An 8,905-nucleotide genomic window follows, 5' to 3' on the forward strand; every position below is an offset into this window, starting at 1 on the left:
TGGCAACTTTTGTTTGAAGTGAGTTGACCGCGAATTGACTGCTATATTATTTTTGTCTCTTGTTTTATATTATTGGTGAATTCGTTGTTCTTTGGTTTAATTGTATTTTACATTTATTCAGAAGCAAAATTTTAGTTTAATCAAGACTAACGTGTGTTGTAATGAGATTATTTTTTAATATACCGCGTGCTTAAGTTGTAACTCGATGAAACAAAGTTCAAAGTTGCGATTTCGACTCTCATTGTAGAGCCGGAATGACGTCATCGCCAGTAGTAACTGATGCCGTATTTCATCACCCTTCTCAAGCGGGGATGTAACTCAGTGGTAGAGTGTCTGCTTCGCATGCTGAAAGTCCTGGGTTCAAATCCCAGCATCTCCAAAAGTCATCTTTTTGTCTTTTTTCAAAATTTAGTTTATAGAACCCATTTAATTAATTAGTAAAAACAAGCTATTATTTTATGTAATTGCTTCCAAATATTGCAAATCAATTATTGACTTGGGATTTGGTATATAGTATATTGTATTATTGATTCCTAGGCCACCGTTAGAACCACATAGTGATAGTTAACTTATCATTATAATATTTAAATTACGTAATGCGAAAAGACATACATACTTAAATAATATTATTTACTACGATTTAATTTATATTCTATGGATTCTATGGATGGAGCGACGACTTGGGTAAGATCGCGGGATCGCGGTGGATGCGGAAAGCACATGACCGGTCTGAGTGGAGAGCCTTGGGGGAGGCCTATGTCCAGCAGTGGACGTCTTTCGGCTGACATGATGATGATGATGATGAATAATCTATGGTCAAGTAATAGTTAGTCAACAAAAATTCGGCTAGCAAAAAAAAGTTTTTATAAGTGCTGTTGTTTTTGTAAATGTTGTTCTTTTACAAACAGTAATTTTATTTCTTAAAAAGTGTCATAAATTCGAATACATTCAATCAGCACAAATGCAGATTTTTTATACACCATTGCATTACGAGGCAGGTGTCTCAAATAAAAAATATTAAGTTTTACATGTATACTTAATTTTATAATCGGTGAGTGAATTATTCGAGTCAATAGAGCGGGAAACCACACGCGTGGCTGACTATAACGACAGAATCATTTAATGATCACTTTTAATAATTGTAGATGATTGACACACAGCTGCTGCGATTTGATGACGATTGGATAAATTTTGCTATGACTATTTTTGTAGGCTCCTAAGTCTTTGATGCAAGCATAGACCAAAATAATCTAACCATAAAAAACATTTTTAATAAGATCTTCTTTCGCTGACTGTACTTGCATTGTCACCAAAATTAGATTTGCATACCAAATTTCAAGTCGATGCTATTAACCGTTGAAGAGTTCCGTCCTACGGTGACGATCCTGGCTGGACTACCAGGATGTCACTACAAGGTTATTGTATTCTCACGCGATTTACATAAGTACCTATTCCAAATTTCAAGTCAATTTGACTACTGGAAGTTGGTAAAGTTTAACTTGCAAGATTTGACTACAGATAGACAGACAGACAACGGGACAGGTGAAACTAATAAAAGCTTGTAAAATTTCGCGCAAAAACTGTCATTTTGTCATTCAATACGGCCTCTGTCAATAAGTTTATGGATCTGCCTATAAGTTACAAGCTTTTATTTAGTTTCACCTCCCCCGTTGTCTGTCTGTCTGTCTGTAATCAAATCGAATCTGGTTATGATAATTTGATGAATAATGATGAGTATGAAAATAGTTCGTTAATTACTGAATTCACCGTCATCATCATCAACCTGCAATTTATAATTAAGTGTAGGTTATTATTCAATGGCTGAAGGAAACATTTTATTTCCATCATAACTTTATATTATGTAGGCACTTATTACAATTCCTTGAAGGCAAAACTATCCTAAAAATAAACGAACTATATATAATTATTTTAGGAACTAAATCTAAAATATCTCTAATATAAAAGTGTATTAGATGTGATATATTAATGTTAAAAAAATCTATCTATCCATGAAAATCAAACTTTCCGAACAGGAGAGATGAAAAAATATTTTCTAAGGGTTGACATTGTATTGCAGAATCAATCAGAGTTGACACACTATTGCATAACAGCGTCCTAAAGGCGGTAGGACTTTGTGCAAGGTCCGCCCGGATTGCTACCACCATCTTGCTCGCTAATCCTGCCGTGAAGCAGCAGTGCTTGCACTGTTTTTTTTTCGGCGTGGAGAGTAAGACAGCCGGTGAAATTACTGGCACGTGAGGTATCCCATCTTAGGCCTCTAGGTTGGCAACGCGTCTGCAATACCCCTGGTGTTGCAGATGTTTATGGGCGGTGGTGATCTCTTACCATCAGGAGACCCACTTGCTCATTTGCCATCCAGTCGAATAAAAAAAAAAACAAAAAAAAAGAGTTATTGTATTGTGTATCAGCACAAACTTATTTATCATTCATCTTAGAAATTTTTATCTAAAAATTTTAGCGTCTTAAAAATTTAGTGTTTGTTTATAAAAAATCGCATTAAAATTGCAACCATAGATAAACCGTCATGGTTTCTGCTAACAAAAAGGCAAAGGGTGTAGATAGGAAGATATCCGCCGGCTGCGTGGAAATCGAGTCGCGTCGCAATTTCCTGCAAGCCGGGGCTGGCTTTACCTGGCTTTGGAATTTAAAAATACTTATATTTTGACTATGAATATGTTTTCGTGTCTTGGGTTTTAGGATTCCGTAGTCAACTAGGAACCCTTATAGTTTCGCCATGTCTGTCCGTCCGTCTGTCTGTCTATTTGTCCTGTCTATCTATCTGTCTGTCGGCTGAGCTCAGAGACCGTTAGTTGTAGAAACCTGTAATTTGGCATGATAGAACATATCAGTCACGCCGGCAGTGGTAAAATAATAAAAAAAAAATTTAAGGCACCTACCAGACGTAGTGGGGTGAATTTTTTTTCTCGACTAACCCTATAGTGTGGGGTATCGACATCGCCACGACAATTTTTCGACTCAGTGATTTGTTTGCAAAATATTCAAACTCTTGTAAGTTGGTTAAGTTTGTTATTAAGATCATAACCTCATATTTATTGATTATAAATATGTATGTTAGTCTGTAAGGTATTTATTGTATGGGCCAAGTTGCCCGAAATAAATGAATTTATTAGTTACTAGCTTTTGCCCGCGACTTCGTCCGCGTGGAATAGTAACTTTGGGAAGTATTTAAAATTTATTTAGGATCCCTATTTTGCCAATAATAGCACATATAAACTTCTACGGTTTACTGAAAATAATCTATTTTAAAACATTGCTAAGTATAGGTAAATACCTATAAACTATTTTTTTTGTTCTTCCATCCATCCATCCATCCATCCATCCATGTTCTTTGGTAAAACATAAATATTTTGCGGGAAACCACATTTTACCAATACGACGTGTATTCTACCCTGTCAACATAAAAGGACTAAGTACTTAATTCTTCATAGTGAACTCTTGACACCTTACGTCCTTTATTGTAAATTAGGAGGGTAGGATTATAATTAAGACGCCATTTTTACTAAGCATAGCTACACATATTTCCGATAAATATACTTATAGTAATTTGTTTGAAATTCCTTAAGAACTTTCATCCCCATATTTTCAAGTAAACAGGTCGAAATTTGAAAGCGCCGGAACAAATGTTTTTTAGGGTTCCGTAGCTGAAAAGGAAAAAATGGAACCCTTATAGGATCACTTTGCTGTACGTCCGTCCGTCTGTCTGTCAAGACCCTTTATCTCCTAAACGCGCGGAGTATCGGTATCGAGTTGAAATTGAAACCGTAAACTCAGGTCAATAGTCCCGAAAGCTGTGAAAAATCAAACTTCTAAATCAAGGCAATCAAAAGCTACAGTCATTAAAAAGGTATTTCCATGTAAATCGCCTTAACAGAAAAAGTTATAGGGTACTTCCAGAAAAATAATTGTAATAATTGTATTTTTTTCTATGTGTATCTGTTTTCTGTATCGCTTACTATGTCTGGTGTACAATAAAGAGTCTTTGTATTGTAGGTATTGTAAATAAGAAAAATCTGAAAATTATAATTTTCATGTCTGACTGTCTATGTCAATAAGCCATCTAAAATGACCCCACATTGCGAACATTTTGCTTGAGCTTAGAAGGCTCTCTGCTCTCCGCTGCTGTTAGGATCTCCTCTACTAACATCACCTCTCGCAGGTAAAATTTTTTGAACAAATATCTATTTATCGCTTATCACGTGCCCAAATGCCAAGTTTCATAAAGAACCATCGATTTATCTTCGACAATGACGATCTTTCATATAAACTTTCATCCCCTATTTCACCCCCTCACAGGAAGAGTTTTAAAAAACGCGCGAATAAATATCTATTTATCTCTTATCACGTGCCGAAATGGCAAGTTTATCATCGATAATGACGACCTTCCATATAAATTTTCATTCCCTATTTCACCCCCTCGCAGGTCGAATTTTTTAAAAAAGCTCAAACAAATATCGATTTATTTCTTATTAAGTGCCTAAATGCCAAGTTTCATAGTTTTATCTTCGACAGCGACGAACTTCCACCTTATTAACTTGCATCCCCTATTTCAACCCCTTAAAGCCTCTTTTTTGCGATAAAAGATAGCCTATAGTCTTTCCTAAGGTCTATTCTATCTCTGTACCAAATTTCATCAAAATCGGTTCAGCGGTTTAGGCGTGAAAGCGTAACAGACAGACAGACAGACAGAGTTACTTTCGCATTTATAATATTAAGTATTCTTATTAAGTGCCTAAATGCCAAGTTTCATGGTTTTATCTTCGACAGCGACGAACTTCCACCTTATTAACTTTCATCCCCTATTTCAACCCCTTAAAGCCTCCTTTTCGCGATAAAAGATAGCCTATGTTCTTTCCCAAGGTCTATTCTATCTCTGTACCAAATTTCATCAAAATCGGTTCAGCGGTTTAGGCGTGAAAGCGTAACAGACAGACAGACAGACAGACAGACAGACAGACAGACAGAGTTACTTTCGCATTTATAATATTAGTATGGATTTATTATTATCACCTGCATCTTATTTTGGTTTTGACTTTTGGACAGATAGGCAAAAGGATAAATATACAGATATCCTACTAATATTATAAATGTGAGTCTGTAAAGATGTTTGGAGCAATACCGGCTGATCGGATTTACGTGAAACTTGGCGTGCAGATAGACAAAGATCTGCATTGAGACATAACATAAATATTCTACTTTAAAGCGCAAATATTCATTAAAATCTAAACCGGTGGGTGGAAAATTTGAAAAAAAAATCAGGATGGTAGTAAGTATATCAAACTTGCAAGGAAAACTATAACGGTTAAGTTTTCTTGAGAATTATAAGTAGTTTAAGAGCAAATAGCAGCCTAAAGTATAAAATATACCTAAACTTGGAATATTCCGTAAAAAGACGAAATCCTTAGAAAAATATTACTTATTTGGTTCGTAATGGCTACGGAACCCTATTTCGGGCGTGTCCGACACGCTCTTGGCCAGTTTTATTTTCATTGACTACCTGTTAATTGACCTAAATAAACTAACGTCCCGTTCTCAATCAAAAAATAAATGGTCACATTAGACATAAGATATTATCCCGGTAATGGCTTCCCGTGGGATAATATTTTAATCAAGAATAGAGGGCACTGTCCAAGAACGGTGATGTACCCATGTACCGCAGCTCTCAAGATGACGTGACGTGTTAACTTCGTTTGCAATCAGTAGATGGCGTTGTAACCTTTTATATATTGCGTTGCCATGGTAACAAAAATCGTGTATGTAAACTGTTGTCGTTGTGTATTTCAAAAATTGCATGGGCATAATAGACAACAGTTCAGTTAAGACGGCACTAAGCTATTTGCAATGCGGGTGAAGCCGCGGATTAAGGCTACTGTATAAAGAAACAGGCCTGTAAATAAATACCGACATGACCTTCAAACCCTTTTTCAGTCAGGATTTATAAATAAACCCAAAAAAATGAACTGATACTCGAAAGGCCGCCGTCTGGCACAAATAAAACCAAAATAAACTTGAAAAACAATCACACAATGTTTAACTGTACGTCAAAGTATTAGATGTTATAGCGAGTGCGTTATTGTGAGGGTCTGTAGCACATTACTGGTCAAAATGAATTGTTGATAGGCGCCCAAATGTCAGCCCAAATGGAATAGGGAATGAGCATAGCTTCATCAGACAGGGCTGATCAATATTGAACGGTTTTTGTTCTTTGTGTGGCTTTGACTTTAGTACCTATTTACTAGCTTGTACAGTCACAAGCGATAATATCTGACGAAGTGTGCATAAATAACTGATACGACTCTTTTTTAACTCACGACGCAAAAAGAGGGGTGTTATAAGTTTGACCGCTTCTGTCTGTGGCACCGTAGCTCTTAAACGGGTGGACCGATTTGAATGCGGTTTATTTTTATTTGAAATCAAGTTTTCTAGTGATGGTTCGTAGACATGTTTCGTCAAAATCGGTTTAGCCGTTTTTGAGATATTGAACTTTGAAATGACAAAGTCGGGGGTTCCAACTTTTTATTGGTTAAGTTAGGTTAGGTTATTCTTTGTGTCCTTTGACTTGATTTACTGTCATTCGGTGCAAATTGAAAATCGTCCACTGGAATTGACCGTTTTGAATTGGGACCAAAATCTAAAACCAAAGTGAATTTTGTCAAAATATGATTGTGCTGAAAAATATTTTCAACCAAATTTATTTTTGTTGTAAATTAATTAAACCCAAATGGAATATTGTCCATTACAAAGTATGAGCAAAATGAAATAAGTAATTAATGAATGTTGTCTAAATCAAGTAATAACTTGATATGTAGGCCCAAAACAAATGATTTCGGGGGGAAACATATTTACAATTCGTCATTTTTCTGAGTGTGCAATAAATGTAAATACAAGTGGTCGTTTTATTTTCGGCGTACATCAAATTTGACAATTTTGCTATGGTACAAGATTTAATTTTCGACTATTTTCAAGGTGGTCAATTTCCCTTGTTGATGTATTTCAAATTGTCATTTTTCTGCTTGGACGTATAATTTCGAGTTGTCCATTTTCCATTTGCACTAAATGATAGTAAATCTTTGACTTTAGTACTTAATAGTCTATACAACAATACGATACAATAACTCTTTACCCAATAGTAGGCGATACAGAAACAGGTATTCAGAGAGAAATTTACAAGGTACCTAACCTAAGCTAATAGGCGACCTTTATCAGCGATTTGACATGCGTAACTCAAGTGTACAAGTTGTTATTGGAATTTTGGGTTTTGAAAAAAATCCCATGGGAGTTCCAAAATACTTCTTGGGCTTGGGCTGCATAAAAAACACTAGTGCCTATTGACAGGGACCAGTCTGAAAACCAGCGCCGGGCCATCAAACCCAGCATATTATTATGCTGAGACTGGGGACCCATTTCCAACTTTTAGTTTTTGTCCCGCAATTTTTATTTTTAACAATTTCTAATTTTAAGTTGTGGCAATAAATGTTTTTTTTATTTTTTTTTATTTTTCATATTTCTTATCATAGCTAACTACTAACGGGAATCTACTACGGGATAAGTCCGTATTTGTACTTGGCCTTTTTTTCGTGTATCCTTTTTGTACAATAAATAATTAAACAAACAAACGTACTGCTTACGAGCAAGTGTGATAAAAATATTTTTAAGTGTAGATCATCATCATCATCATCTCAGCCGTAGGACGTCCACTGTTGGACATAGGCGTACTTGCTTCGGCAGTACATATACTAAAATTGGAACGATACATAGAAGATTAGTATGACCTCCGCGTTAGTGTAAATACGAGTACCTACACATATGGACGACGACCGGATGGCTAAGTGGTTAGAGAACCTGACTACGAAGCTTGAGGTCCTGGGTTCGAATCCCGGCCGGGGCAGATATTTGTGTGAATAACACGAATGTTTGTTCTCGGGTCTTGGATGTTTAATATGTATTTAAGTATGTATTTATCTATATAAGTATGTTTATCCGTTGCCTAGTATCCATGGTACAAGCTTTGCTTAGTTTGGGACTAGGTCAATTGGTGTCAAGTGTCCCATGATATTTATTATTTATTTATTATTATTATTATTATTTATATATTACTTGTATCTATAAAAATATGGACACAAAAAAAACGAAGCGATGGTGATTGATGGGCGACGGTGTTTTAGTCAAATGTTTTGAGGCGTTTTCCAATTTTGATTTTATTTTGCCTAATTATTTCCAGTTCTTTCTTCGTTCAAATTACAGAAACCGACAAAAGTCGCGGCAAATCTTAGGGATCGCTAGTGTCCCCACTGCCGAGGGTTGGCGGGACAAATTGTGGGGTCCCGCGGGAAATCTACGGTTATTAACTGTCAATCATACACACCCTATTGAGCGTGATTTTTTGACGATAGTAATAACTACCGAATACGCTCACGGTACAGAAAATGTTAGGAGTGAGGTTTTTGAAAATTTAAGCCCTGTTTATTATTACCCGCACTCTGATAAGTAATATTTTGGTGAAAATACCAAAACACAAAAATCATACCTGTCACATAAAAATGTGACAGATAAAACGACAGGAACTTTTCAGATGGTGATCAAACAGACCCTAAAAGTCATTAGTTTTTTTCTGCGTAATAGTCTAGTATTAGTAGAGGCTGAAAAATGAAACAATATGTTTTAAAAATAAAAAACCCGTCTACCTTACACATTCAATGCCAAGAACCCGCTAGGCGCAGTTTTCGCTACAAAGCGGAAAAAAAGCTGCTAAGCGCTACGCGAATGCGTGCTTGTGTTAAAAAGTACTAAAAAAGAAGAAAACAAGTCTAGAATAAGTGGGCTAGAATTCTGTAGATACTGTATTAGATACTGAGAATTAATGAAC

At 35.8% G+C, this 8,905-nt stretch overlaps 1 non-coding gene and 1 pseudogene across 1 annotated transcript; both read left to right on the forward strand.

Moving 5' to 3' along the window:
* Window positions 1-307: 307 nt before the first annotated feature.
* On the forward strand, window positions 308-379 carry TRNAA-CGC (transfer RNA alanine (anticodon CGC)). Its single transcript has one exon. It is a non-coding gene; the product is annotated as a tRNA-Ala (tRNA).
* Window positions 380-7,751: 7,372 nt separating this feature from the next.
* On the forward strand, window positions 7,752-7,849 carry LOC141440089 (U6 spliceosomal RNA; annotated as a pseudogene).
* Window positions 7,850-8,905: the final 1,056 nt, after the last annotated feature.

This window comes from Choristoneura fumiferana, chromosome 21, assembly GCF_025370935.1.
Source record: "Choristoneura fumiferana chromosome 21, NRCan_CFum_1, whole genome shotgun sequence".
Classification (NCBI taxonomy): domain Eukaryota; kingdom Metazoa; phylum Arthropoda; class Insecta; order Lepidoptera; family Tortricidae; genus Choristoneura; species Choristoneura fumiferana.